This window comes from Mixophyes fleayi, chromosome 2 (assembly GCF_038048845.1).
Source record: "Mixophyes fleayi isolate aMixFle1 chromosome 2, aMixFle1.hap1, whole genome shotgun sequence".
Classification (NCBI taxonomy): Eukaryota; Metazoa; Chordata; class Amphibia; order Anura; family Limnodynastidae; genus Mixophyes; species Mixophyes fleayi.
This window is the reverse complement of record NC_134403.1, coordinates 201266872-201280350: the sequence shown is the minus strand read 5'-3', so window position 1 is coordinate 201280350 and position 13479 is coordinate 201266872.

Sequence of the window (13479 nt, the reverse complement as noted above, 5' to 3'; positions counted from 1 at the left end):
ATCAAAGCCAATGGAATGGGTGTGAAGTGTACAGAAAACTGGTGCTCAGGAGGTTTTCAGACATACAGTATACTGAGGACCGAGATAATGTGTAAATTCATCATATTACGGTGAAAATTGAAGCACCATGAATCCTTTTCTTGTGATAATGTGCATAGCAATAGTAACAGTACAAATAATGTTTATACAGATGTATACATCAGGAAATAAAGTCCAGAAGGCAGACTTAACCAAATGTGCAGGGATGATATCGAATAAAACAAGTAATCAACAAGAATGTGTGAAGGTAAACGTGGGGACAGGAAGAAGAAGAAGAAAGATTCCATATCCCTGTTGTAGATTAAACTTTACATTTACTGGTAGCCATGGGTTTGTAGCAGCAGGGAGGGATGAACCCCATTATTTCTCGGCACCAAGGGAAAATAATACTATGATCATGACTAATAGTACACCCATCATATTCTGCACTGAACCGTATATCAAATTAAAAGGGTATAACCAAGCCTGGATAGAAGCCCTCAAGTGTGTAAATGGCTCCAATAATAATACAGTACCAATAGAAAGGGCATGGAATGGAATAGGGGATTTTATGATGATGTGTACCAACAGTACTGAGATACCAGGGGAGTATGTACTCATGGATAAACTATACATATTATACCCCAAGCCAAGAGTCATTAATGATACCCTAATCAAGGTGCCCTCTACTTGCAGAAATATAGGTACTAGGAAAAATGCAACTAGCACACTTTCAATATCACATTGTCTCCTGATCCCAAATGCCAAAATAGGAAGAAAAGGGAATGGTATGATACATTATTGGGGGAAACGGGTACTGGAATGGGGTACTTGACAGTATAGACATAGAAACATTGAGTAATATGATGAGTGCATCAGGAGAAGATATAAACAAGGAAATCACCATGCAGGCACAGTGGATGCCTACAGTTTTCATGCCTTTGCAGAAACTAATATTATGAGAATATATACAGATATTTAATGCAATGTTTTGCAATTCCTTAGGAATAGATGTAAATATCTCCCTCATGTTTAACTGGACTGAATGCTCAATTAAGACACTATATCAGAAAATACAAAAGAGTAACGCTCAAACTCAACCAATGACTAACAATGAACTTTTATACAGAAATATGTTTAATGTAGCATACACAGTTATAGATCCAAACCAATGGGATGGGTGTGCAATTTACAGAAAACTGGTGCATAGGAAGTTTTCAGACATACAGTATACTGAGGGCCGAGTGTTACGAGCCGCGGCGGTGCCCAGCCGCCGCGACTCTCCTACCTCTGTCCCGGCCGTCGCTATGACGACCGGGACGTCACTTCCGGGGGCTCGCCGGCCGCTGCCATAGCAATGGCCAGACGCTCTTCTATCCAGCGCCGCGTCCCGGCATTACAGGGCAGCCGGGCGCGTGTGCAACAGCGGGGGCAAGTCTGCAGGCTGATTAATTCCATCAAGGAACAGCCTGTGAGCAATTTTGAGTACTGGGCTCTCATTGGTCTGGTTCAGTATTTAAGGCAGGGAGGGCTTAGCCTCCCTGCCGGTTATAGCTTCCAGTTCCTGTGTTGCTGCCTGCTGTTGTACTCCTGTACCTTTGGTGATAAGCCTTTTGGATTGATTTCTGCCGTGTATGACCTCTGCCTGTTTCCTGGATTTGCCTGTTTGCCTGTGCCCTTGACCTACTGGCCTGTACCACCGTTTCTGCTGATTTGCCCGTGACCTCGACCCTTGGCTTGTTTCTTAACTATTCTTCCTAGTAAGTGACCCCTGACCTCGGCCTGACCTTTGGAACTGTTGCCTGCCATTAACCTCTGCTCCTGGGTTCCCCACAGCTGATACACGCCACACGACCCTCTGTAGTCTGCAGCCAAGTCTGTCCCCACCACTAGGGGCTCCAGCGAACACCTGACTATCAGAGTAGACTCCGGGTGGTGTTGTATTGGTTGGAGGGGTTCCTGACACCGAGATAATGTGTATATTTCTCATATTACCTGTTCAACTTTATGCCCAGGCCCGTGGAACACAATTATGGTCTTCACAGATAAAAGGGGAGTATATAGATGATAAAAACAACTCACATAACTTAGGATTGTGCTTAAATACAAAAATGGAATAGTGTGCTCTCAAGACACTCAAGTTTAAGAACCCCTATCAAGCAAAAATGACATGTGTATACTGCAGTGAAATACTGCTAGGGAAAGAATAAATGATGCAAGGATACCTTCTCTGGTCAATGATTGATTCTCTACTCACATGAAGATGTTAGGTCAAAATCTGGGGTAAAAGTAGCTGGAGAAATAAAAATATATGCCTGTATCATGACATGAAAGGAAGGGTCAGGTAACACATGTATATTTGTTTAGTGGAATAAAAAGAGGGGGTTGTGAAAGTATAAAACAATGAATAGTTATTAAAGGTGCAAATATATGTGTGAAAAACCTTAAAAAGCTATAACTACAGATATGAGAACTACGCCCTTGACATAAGAGTGAATAAAAAAAACAAGTGTTTCCCATGGAACAGAGACAATAACAGGATGCAAGACTAAAAACAACGGCCTGGAAGACATTACGCGGTACTGGACAAAAAACATTGCCTTGTATGCACTTACTGTTGCAAAGTAAGAGATTTCCTTATATGTACTTGTTGTTAACCAGTTAATGCTCGAGCTTAGGTATAAATAAAGGAGCAATCTGAGAAGACTCTCAGAGCTGATTCTGAAACAACAACAACAACTTGTTTGTTTCATTACCATCCTCTCCAGTCGACTGGAATATGCTGAAAGGAAATCAGGTTATCAGAGATCAATAATAGGGGCACTAAGCCTTGGTGCCCCGACAACCCTCTCCTATAGCGCCTCTCTGGGATTATCCTGCTTTCTCTCCAGGACTGTCAAAAGAATGAACTCAGTGTGGTTTGAGACATATTGGACTCAAAACAAAACATCTCATTACAAAAACTGCGGGAGATAACCACTAACTTAATTGGAATCTTTATGTATTCACACATCCCTACAAAAACATATTATTTTCATTACATATAATCTTCTTATATCTTCCCAACAAACTTCCAGCCTCATACATCAAGTTAGATGGGAGGCTGACTTGGGCAGACCACCAGATAAAAATATTTGATTACCAATTAGAGAGAGGATTTCTAAAACATCAATCTCATCCCTTGTTAAAGAGAACGCATACAAAATAAACTTTAGATGGTATCTGGTTCCTACTAAGTTGAAAAAAGATGTATGACAACAGTTCTGACATGTGTTGGAGAAACTGTGGCGAACAAAGACCCTTCATTCATATATGGTGCTCCTGCCTAAAGATAACTCCTTTCTGGGATAATGCTGCTGCCCTAAATAGTGAAGTTACATCAATATAGATCTCTAGATGCCCATGGTAATTTCTCCTGGGTTTACCCCTAAAAGTTCTAGACAAACACCTTGAGAAATTATCTATTCAAATTCTCAATGCGGCCAGAAACCAAGTGGCGAAGAACTGGAAAATTCCAGAACCTCTTTCTAAACAAGAACCCCTCAAAAAATTATGGTACCTGGCATCTATAGAAAAAATATCTGAATTTTTAAATAAAAAAATCACATAAATTCTCTGAAATTTGGCTTGATTGGTTTGTCTACAATGCTCCCATATTCCTGGTTCAATGTACAACCATCTACAGCACATACAATCCCTGTTTCTATAAATAAAGACTATTTAATTTTTTCTTTTAGCTTTTATTGAACACTTATTGACCACCGGGAGTACTATACGTGGCCTCATCTTAACCCTTCCCTCACCCACCTCCTTCCTGCCCTCCTATACATATATCTAAATACCGTTACACTACTGTATCTTCTATAGAGTTTTAAGACCAGTTGTATGTTTTGCACATTTCACTTATCCTCTTTAAATTGTATAATTGTCCTTTATGCTATTGCATTATCTGATATTTTGTACACAACTGTTTCAACGGTCATTATATATTGTGTGATGATACTTACAAATAAAGTTTAAAAAAATAAAAATAAATATTTAACACACTTATAAACAGGAATAACACATGGAATAGCCAAGTAGATTTCCCAAATGTTGTCACTGCAGCTGTGTAGGTTTTGGTAATCGCAGTAGACTGGGAGCTATGGTACTCTGACAACAATCCTTTCGATATATGGCCGATATTCAATGCAGCTAGACTCCAGCAAGTAACAGGACTCAGCATCTTCTCCCTTTAGGTGTTGGAATATGTGATTATCTTTTTAATTGTTTACAATTACATTTTATTGTGTAAAAAACCTTTTAAATATTATATACATGAAATGGTCAGGATTTTGCTTTGTAATGTGAAAGCACCTAGCTGATTCACATAAAAGCAAACAAGTGTTTCTCATAAAATAAACTATGATATTCAATTACAGTTCTTGCACATGTAGTGTCACCCACCAGGCTCTCAGGTTCTGTAACTTACCTCTTCGCTACCATTCCATGTTGTCCCTGCAGTCCTCAGGCTCTGCTGGTTTCAGACCTCTCTGTAAGATGGTGTCCATTCTGTCTCCACTCCAGAGATCCCTCCAGAATCAGAGTATGGGTGAGGCCATTTTGGATTCGGTAACACGATTCCTCTCAGCCAATTAGGTGATAACAGCCTCCATTTCAGATTTCCTCCAAAATCAGTCTATGGGAGATGTTATCTTGGAAATAGTCACCTGATCCATCTCAGCAACTCAGAGTGCTGCTTCTGCCCAGCTGATTGTAGTCTCCAATCAGGAATCAACAACAACAATAAAAGGACTTTCTGGAGCCCTTACCTGTTGTCAGTGCAATGTTTTATTTCAGATGCCAACATGGTTCCCAGTAGTTTACAGTCTTGTGATCTATCTTGCTACAGTCTTGCTATTTATCCAACTCTGACAGTGCAGTCTGCATTCTGGCTCAGTCTGATTACAGAAATCTGGTTCCATCCATTCTGGCTCCAGCAATCCTCTAGTCTGGTCCAGAAATCCAGTTACAGTTTTCTCTCCCCTGTTAGTGTAATCACCATCTGCACCAGTCCATTCCCTACATGCAAAGGAACATTATTAGGCCACCCAGCTTTGTCCAAGTAGTCACCAGTCCAGCTCCAGAGACACAACCCAGTGTGGGTACAGACAGATCCTCAGGTGTGACATGTAGAACATATATTATAAGGGTTATTGCTATATATATTTAAACCCAAATTATAGCTAACAATGTCTTGTTGCAACCCCCACCTTTCATAAGCCATTGCCTCTCTCCACTTAAACGTGAGGGCAGCATTTCTTCTTGGTATATCCACCTTCTGTAGAAATTAACAAGATGTCAGGGCAGGATATGTGGGAATTTGATTTTCATTTGTTCTAACCGAAGAGAACTGAGAGTACATTTTCCAAAATGTCTCTAAAGTATCAAAATGTATTAATTACTCTGAAATGCTTATTAAGCTCATACATAGGATGTACTTCACAACTGAGAAGTTACATAGATTTATGCCTACTCTCTCTAAGTTTTCCTGGAGGAATTGTAGTGAGGTTGTGAGTTTATTATATATTTTTTTGGAATTGCCCATGTCTTCAAACTCTATAGTCTGAAATATTCATCCTAATTAATCTGGTATAGCATACTTCTTTGGTCCCCTCTCTGCAGGTGGATCTCCTCCATATTTACCCCCAGCAGCTTGCCAGTGCTTCTGTCACAATGTATATTAGAGACGAGTGGTTCGGATTCAGAGAAATCCGACAAATCCAAGATTTGGGGTTCCGAGTGAAACTAAGTCTCGACTTCATTCTTCAAGCAAACATCAGATCTGAAAATGAGGCAAAACAGAATTTCCGGGAAAATATCTGGCTTTGTGAGTTTGGGATCCATATCTTTTATTTTTGTTTAAACTCTGCTTATTGAAAGCTCATAGCTATACAAAAATTTAAATCACTGTTGACATAACTAGATATACAGTACTGTGCAAAAGTTCTAGGCAGGTGTGAAAAAAATGCTGCAAAGTAAGAATGCTTTAAAAAATAGTTGCTAATAGTTAAGTGTTAATAGTTTATTTTTATCAATTAACAAAATGCAAAGTGAATGAACAGAAGAGAAATCTAAATTAATATTTGGTGTAACCACCCTTTGTCTTCAAAACAGCAATGAATCAATTCTTCTAGGTACACTTGCATACAGTTTTTGAAGGAACTTGGCAGGGAGGTTGTTTGAAACATCTTTGAGAACTAACCATAGATCTGTGGATGTAGGCTTGCTGAAATCCTTCTGTCTCTTCATGTAATCCCAGACAGACTCAATGATGTTGAGATCAGGGCTCTGTTGGGGCCATATCATCACTTTCAGGACTTCTTTACGATGAAGATTGTTCTTAATGACTTTGACTGTATGTTTGGGGTCCTTGTCCTACTGCAGAGTATATGTGGATCCAATCAGATACCTCACAGAATTTCTCAGCATTGTGGACACCATTAATCCTGACTAAATCCCCAACTCCATTTGATAAAAATGCAGCCCCAAACTTGCAAGGAACCTTCAACATGCATCACTGTTGCCTGCAGACACACATTATTGTGGACAAGATTATTTTAAATGAGGCACACAACATTTTTCATCTTGTCCCACTAGTCTCAGTTCCAGTCCCACCACCATTGCATTTTCAGGTCACCTCTGGACCCTGTCCTCAACATTTATTTATAAAGTGCTCACAAATTCCATAGTGTTTTACAATTGGGCCTCTACTTGTCCAAATATCTACTGATGCCTCTTATGACATCTGATTGTTATCATCTCTTCACTCTCTCTGATGCATGTTGTCTAACGTTCCATATTTAGCATGTACGTAGGAGTTTCAACATTTTTAGGTATTGCATCTTACACTCCAAACACTAGTTTTTTCTTTGTTTATCTAATTAAATTAATGTATTATCCATACACACCCCATACACTGCACCACACCCTACATACTACACTATACAACACATCACCAGTGCATTTTCAGGGCACCTCCAAGCCATGTCCCCCCAGAGGCACAGGAACCTCTGGTTCCAAACACCACTGGCCTTCAGGCATCAAACCAAGGACAAACACCCATTCAGGGTGTCCTGAAAAACCCTACTAGGTTAGATGCTACATTTGAGGTTATCCAAAAGGACGAATCGAGATTGACATTTTAATCTCAGACTGGACAATAGTATGTAGAAATACATGGTAACTGGATGTAGATATACATGGTAGCTGGCAAATATATCACAGGCCCCTTGTTTGATTCACATGTTCAGCATTATCGCACAGATCTTCCTTACTGGTAGCACAAGCAAACACTTAAAGGTAAAACAAGGTATTTCAAAGCTCCACTCTTGGCTACTAATAAATAGTCTGCCCATCAAGAAATGCATAGTACTAGTCTTTAAAGTTTTTTAGTATGGGTGCAGGCCACCTTCAACTATTTACTTTTATAAACGTAACTCCATTCATACCACTGTCCATCCAATGACCTCTGCCTGTTTATGTAGCATCAGTGTCTATGATGCTTGTCCTATTATGTTCCAAATTTATTGCTTGCATAATCTTTGCAGTTGTTTAGTATGGGCGCAGGCCACCTTCGTCTATCATGATCATCATTTATATAGTGCCAAAAAATTCTGTAACACTATACAACTGAGTATCTATCTACATCTGATTGTTACTGCCTCTTCACTCTCCTCGATGCATGCTGTCTAACGTTACAAATTTAGTGTGTGCTTAGTGTTTCAACATTTTTATCTGTTGTACTTTACACTCCCTCCACTACAGTTTTTTTTCCCTTTAATTTATCAAAAGGGCTTGATTCCGTTGGTTGCATAGCAGCGGACATTTTTTTGCAACTGCCGCACTGTTCTACATGCAGTCGCTGAATGTCGAAAATACCCAGAACAAACCCTCACAAGCAGACACCATTTTTCTCAATTACTTTAGATGTCACTGAATGACCCTTTGTAACTTCACAAGTATTGAAAAATTCAAAAAAGTTTAGAAAGATGGGTTCTGTTGCTGACCCTCACACACAAACAACCAGTTTTTTCCAACTTAATACAGATGTTACTGCTTCCCACAAGATTACTTTCACTAGAAAAACTTACAATTTTAAAATAAATAAATCTAATTTTTTAGGTTCTTCTGCTAATAGTCATACAGCAAAAGAACACTGTTTTTCTCCACAAAATACTATAGTACTATCTATGGTAACATTGATCTGCAAAGTATTATACCTCACTGATATCTAGAGAACCAAACTTCATTAAAATAAATTATAATGAATAACAGCTATTCTATTCTTTCCTTTGACCCTTGCACCCTGTCTAACACTATAGTATGTAGTTTAAACATTATTTTCAGAATAGAGCAGTGCAGCTAACATCCTTCCTACATGCTGACTGTTCTAAAATGGCAGATGAGAACATGAGGTAGGGCTATATATATAAGATATCCATCTTTTTTTGAGGAATATGACTATTAATAAGAATAAAATATTATATCTTCTAGAGCGCTTCAACGAACCACAGCAGCCTAAATAGGATCAATAGGATAACCATTAATCCCAAAAATACAAATACAGAAAAACGATGGATGTATTGGCGCTAGATTCTTATACAGATTCATATAAAGTCAAATGGCAATAAATATCCTAATCGAATAATCCAACTCGTCAGTGGGATGTTCTTCACCATATATCTTTATTTTTCCTTTCTTGCCAGTTTTTATACACAATTATGGAGCAGTAAAAATAAAGGAAAGACAAGTAAAAAAGCCAAGATAACAACCCACTGACGAGTTGAATGCTATTCTGACTAGCGCCTATAGATCCATCTTTTTCTGTATCACTGTTAATAACACTCCTGATGTCTCCAAAATCTCTATCTGGGAAGCACACAAATGTCTCATCCAAGATAAATGCATTTTATTGGGAGCTTAAATGAAAAAACAGAAGGAAACACAAATATATAACCTCTTACGTAAAATTGCGTAAAATTAAGGACCTAGAAACCATTCACAATCGTTGTCAAAATCACTTTTTGCTGAATTGGTGGAGACGAGACCGACACTAAATACCTTATTAAATGATAAAATTAAGCTCTCAATTTTTCAAAAGTGTCACAATCGCTTTCACCAGTAGGAAACAAACCTGACAAAATGCTTGTCCGATCTCTATGAACCCAAGCACATACTTCACTTATCCAATCCATCAAAGATGAGAATGGCCACACACATTTGTAACAAACAGAATAGCCACCATTTGTCACTCATATTACTCAAAATTGTATTATATTGCTAGCTCTCTATCTGGCGTTTGGGGCCGTTGTTGTAGGGAGGAGATCAATGACTATCTAGACTAGATAACATTTCCAAGTTTATCAGAGACAGACTCTCTGGAGCAGCCTTTTACACCTCAGGAACTAGGACAGGATATTTATTCTTCCCCTTCAGGTAAATGCCCCGATCCTGACGGTTTTACCATAAGTTATTTTAAGACCTTTAAATACCAGCATATCCCTTTACTCCTCCAGGCATTTAATACAATTTCTGTCAAATGTAAATTCTCTAAACAATCTTTGGAGGCCCATATTACAATTCTACCAAAAAGAAGGGAAAGACCCTTCCTCATGTCTCAGCTACCAACCCATTTCACTCCTAAATGTAGATATCAAACCATACGCAAAAACAATGGCCAACAGACCGAAATCCCTCCTCCCTAAAATTATTCTTGATGATCAGGTAGGTTTTGTCGTTGCCAAGAAGCACGTGACAACACCACCAAGATAGTCAATTTAATATAATTTTTCTTTCCAGCGAGATATCCCTAGTATTTTGCTATCTACAGATGCTAAAAAAGCATTTGATTGGGTAGACTGGGAGTTCATGTCAAGCCTTTTAACACACATGGGTTTAGGCTACCTGGGATTACATATAATTTTAGCACTTTATAATTTTCCTTCAGCTTATATAAAGATCAGTGGGTCCCTGTCGAAACCATTAAATATTTTTAACGGCACTAGACAGGGTTGCCCATTATCACCCTGGGGGCTAGATTTACTAAGCTGTGGGTTTGAAAAAGTGGGGATGTTGCCTATAGCAACCAATCAGATTCTAACTGTCATTTTGTAGAAGGTATTAAAGAAATGAAAGCTAAAAATCTGATTAGTTGCTATAGGCAACATCCCCACTTTTTCAAACCCGCAGCTTAGTAAATCTAGCCCTTAGACACATGTAAGGCTGATACCATTTCTGACTTTTCTCCTAACCCTACGCATAGGTATATTTATGAAATGTAAATACTATTAATTTATTGCTGGGGCTGTATGTAGGGTGGGAAATAGGTTTATTGATTAAATGGGAATACTATTATTTTAATGTTGGGCTTTAGGAAGGCCTAATTATTAATCGTGGGTGCTATTGATTTATATTTCTGCCCAATTAGCTTTACAGTGAGTTCTGTTTTCTACCAACCAGATATTCTTTCCTTCAGCAGAACACTTTGTTGTGTACAACTACATACTACAGTGCTCTGCACCTATTTCTGTCCATAAAGACTGGATAGGCTTTGTGGAAAAACCACACAGGCCAGGTTATAGATTGGAATAACCGAAGGGGAAAAGGGGGGTGCCAACTTGTCCATTTTTTCTTTCATATTTGTTTGTACTTTTGCCAGGAATGGGGAATTGTGGATGTGGAGGGATACAAACCCATGATCAGTTCAATTGGTGGTAGACTTTTATTTATTGTATAGAAATGGTGCAATGGTGGTTGGGGCATACTGTGGGCTGGTAAAACCAAGGCCCGCCAAGAGGGGGGGCAAGTACTAATTACCCGGGCCTGGGCATGCCAGGGGGACCGGCCCGGGCCCTCACTCTCGAATGTTTTTTTTTCTTTTTAACTTTTTTTGTAATCTTTTTTGTTTTTTTTGCGCAGGGGGGGCTACGGCGCCGCGATCTTGTGAGTATACAAATACTCATATGAACACTGCGCCGACTTCCCTCTTCCCTCCTCCGTTTGCACTGAATGTTGGGCGTCATCACGTCACGCCCGACATTCTCTGAGCAGCGGCGCACGAAAGACAGAAGAAGACAGAATGGAGAAAAGAGAAAAAAGAAAATAAAGATGAAAGAAGGCAATACAGAGGTAAGCAATAGAGTGGAGGAATGCAGAGTGGCACAGGGTGATGAAATAAGGGGGGATAAAAGGCACAGGGGGATGAAGAGAGAGTGGTGATAAAAGGCACAGGGTGATGAAGAGAGAGCAGTGGCGGATCCAGGGGGGGCGATTGCAGTGGCTTGCTGCCGGCGACTGCACACTATGTGCAGGTCCGCTCGGCAGTGACAATGTGCTGCCCGGCTGCTCTGATTGTGTTTTAAACATAATCACAGCAGCCAGGCAGCACATTGTCACCAGGGGCGGATCCAGGGAGGGGGGGGGGGGGGGCGATCGGGGCGATCACCCCCCCCAGCGGGGCAGCACACTGTCACTGCCGAGCGGACCTGCACATAGTGTGCAGCCGCCGGCAGCCTTAGAAATCAGAAAGTGGCGGGGCCTAAATCGCCCCCCCTAAAATCGCCCCTGGTAAAGCAGTTGTCTAGATCCGCCCCTGATTGTCACTGCCGAACGGACCTGCACATAGTGTGCAGCCGCCGGCAGCCTTAGATGGCAGAAAGGGGGCGGGGTCTAAATCGCCACCCCTAAATCGCCAGGTCAGGAGTGCATATTTAGAAATTTTTTCTAAATACGGCCCTGAGAGAGAGTGGGGATAAAAGACACAGGGTGATGAAGAAAGGGGGGGATAAAATACACAGTGGGATGAAGAAATGGGGGGGGATAAAAAACACACAGGGTGATGAAGAAAGGGGGGGAATATAAAACACACAGGTTGATGAGAAGAGGGGGGAGAGATACAAAGCACAGGGAGGTGAAGAAGTGGGGGGAGAGATAAAAGGCACAGGGTGATGAAGAAAGGGGGAGATAAAAGGCACAGGGTGATGAAGAAAGGGGGAGATAAAAGGCACAGGGTGATGAAGAAGGGGGGAGAGATAAAAGGCATAGTGGGGATGAAAAAGGGGGGGATACAACCCACAGGGGTGTGAAGAAGGTGGGAGCAGCATAGCAGAGTGTGAAGAGGGGCAAAAGCAGCATGGCACAGTGTGACGAAGGGAGGAAAAGCTGCATGGAGGGCACAGTGCAATCATAAGGGGGTATAGCGTGTTTGTGATAAAGGGGCACAGTGTGGTGATGATGAAGGGGCACAGTAATGTGTGTTTGATGGCACAGGGAGCTTTTGGCAAAGTAGTGTGTGTGAGGTAGACGGTGGCTAATTAATGGGTGCTATTTTGTTTGCGGGGTAATGGTGGGGCAATGTAATAGTGGGGACTATTAATTTAAGATGGGGTGGTTTAGGGACTATTGAATGTGGGGGTGAGTTTAGGGAGAATGAGGTATCTTTATTAAATGTGACTATGAATTATTTAATGGCAGTGATGGTTGCTGGAAATAGGTATATTTATGAAATGTAAATACTATTAATTTATTGATGTGGCTATATGTAGGGTGGGAAATAGGTTTATTTATTAAATGGGAATACTATTATTTTAATGTTGTATTTTTTCCAAATAGGGCTCCCCAACATTCCAGGACCCAGACAAGCCGCAACTAAAGAAACCTGCAGCCACATGTGGTGAAAGTGAGAAGAACAGGTAGGAGAGAGCAGGAAAGTGTTTGAAATGTTGTGATTCTAGTGGGACAATGCCAATTTTTGGTGAGTGTTCTGCCCAATGTAAGGTGCAGGCCAAGACTATGAACTCTTTATGTACACACTGCATTCTTTCTATACTACACAGTTGTGCTAGATGCCCTGAAAGTCAGGAGTGCATATGTCATGCTCTGGTGGATTCACGGCCTGGCACTTTTCCCCGTCAGAAAAGTCACGTCCCCAATTGTATGACCACAGTCACTTCCAACATGCTCACCTGTAAAGAGGGCCCCATGAAGTTGTTGTAGCAGGGCCCTGAATTCCTCAGGATCAGGCTGGGCTGGGGGGCATCTGACCCCCAGGCCAGTCCCAAAGTGGGCTACCTTGGGCTGGGTCACCTGCATTTTTTTCCCTTTAAAATAGGCTGATGAGTTGAGTCTTGCCCCCTGGGCTGAAATTTGCCAGCCCTCCCTTGGGAAGAGGAGATTAAGGGATTAATTTATAAAGACTCTGTCCAATAACGATTTTCTATTGCTGCAAAATATTTTATCAGGCAAATTCTTAAAATTGCACCGGGACAACCGAGCAAAGCTCAGCTCAACGATAATACTGTCTAGTAGCAGCGAAGCTCTCTGCGAATGCAGCACAGGCATGGAAATCTAGAAGCTCAGACTTGGGCATCCAGTTTTAGATTCTACTAAAAATATATTAAAAAACATAAACAATTAAAATTA